The sequence below is a fragment of the Petaurus breviceps genome, unplaced genomic scaffold (genome assembly GCF_028583685.1).
Source record: "Petaurus breviceps papuanus isolate PSGF00001 unplaced genomic scaffold, PetGlider_PUasm1.0 90847, whole genome shotgun sequence".
NCBI lineage: Eukaryota > Metazoa > Chordata > Mammalia > Diprotodontia > Petauridae > Petaurus > Petaurus breviceps.
The window spans coordinates 24,080,644-24,082,395 of NW_027187360.1; positions in this window are offsets into that span (position 1 = coordinate 24,080,644).

Below are 1,752 nucleotides of genomic sequence, written 5' to 3' on the forward strand. Positions count from 1 at the left end.
AGATCCCAAATCCCAAAAGATGCAGGATCATCTCTGATGCCTTGTACCCATCCAAACTCAGGAAATAAGACTACAACCAAGCTGCACACACTTAGTTAATCAGTCAGCAAGTATTTATTCAGTGCATACTGTGTGCTGAGCACTGTCCTAAGCACTGGGATTCAAACAAGACCAAATAAGTAAATCCATCTCGTAGCAAGTATCCTTTTCAGCTCAGCCTCAGCCCTGACAAGCTCCCAGGACACAGAGGTCCAAATAAACTCAAATCAAAATCTGATGATTACCTAGACAGACAGCTCAACCCAATTCATGGAGCACCTAATATACAGGATCATAGAACTAAGATCTAGGAAAAACTAGAAATCATCCAGTCCAACTCATTCATTTTATAGATGTGAGGAACTGAGTCTAAGAGGGAAGAAACTACTTGTCTCAGCTATGAATCTCAATGTGGAAATTCCCTACACTGATACAGATCAACCACTCATCTATAACTTATAACCTCAAGAGAGTTGCCTAGAGAACTGAGAAGATAAGTAACTTGCCCATAGTCACATACATGTATCAAAGGCAAAAATTTGGACCAAAGTCTTCCTGTTCCCTAGGCCCTTTCCTTGCACATTTCTTTTCACACAGCAAAACCTCAGTAAATGTTTCTTGAATTGAATTGCCCAAGGTCACAAGTGAGGATCAGAGCCAAAGTGCCATAATATACAAGATACAGCATTGTCCATTAAATACACCTTTAGCTGTGGATAAAATGGCCCCCAAATGGCCTACAATAACTGAAAAGATTTTTTGTTAATTCAGAATGTTTTTCTTTTCAAATTAACATTCTAGGGGTCGTTAGGTGGCGCAGTGAATAGAGCACCAGCCCTGGAGTCAGGAGGACCTGAGTTCAAATCCAGCCTCAGACACTTAACACTTACTAGCCATGTGACCTTGGGCAAGTCACTGAATCCCAATTGCCCCTCAAAATAAAAGGCAAAAAAAAATTTAACATTCTATATCATGAAACTGAACAGAATGGTTTATTTGCCATGGATGGACCAACCACGAAACAGAGATATATATACTGTCAATTCCAGACTTCTCATGTTAGTGGGGAACCTAGGCACAAACTGTCCAGGAAAATAATTTCTAGTTATTTTAGACTATATTACTGGTGAGTCCCAATTTCCCTATATGTAGAAATGTCAGCTTGCAAAATAGTTTTCTAATCTATAAACTTAAGAAACTAAATCTCTAAGGTCTTTTCTGACACTGACATTCTAAGGTATATAACTATGTATAATCCAACCCCCAAAAACAGTTAGAACGATGGAAGGACCACCAGCTGGATTGTGTACAGGTCACATAAGAAAGCCACATGGCTGTCAGGTCTCTAGTAATCTTGAAAAGAACTTCTGAAAGAGATCTGGGAACAAGATATAAAGAAGGTGAAGTAAGGTTCCTGGGTTCTGGCTCCTTCTTCTATTCTCCCTTTATATTAATTTACTTGGCTATCTTATCAACTCACATGGATTTAATTACCATCTTTCTATTGATGATTCTCAAATCTACCTATCCTGTCCCAAACTCTGCTGAACTCCAATCTCATATCTCCAACTGCCTTTCAGATATCTCAAATTAGATGTCCAGTTGACATCTTAAATTTAATATGTCCATAATGGAACTCATTCTCTTTCCACCTAAACCCTCACCACACACACACACACACACACACACACACACACACACACACACACACAC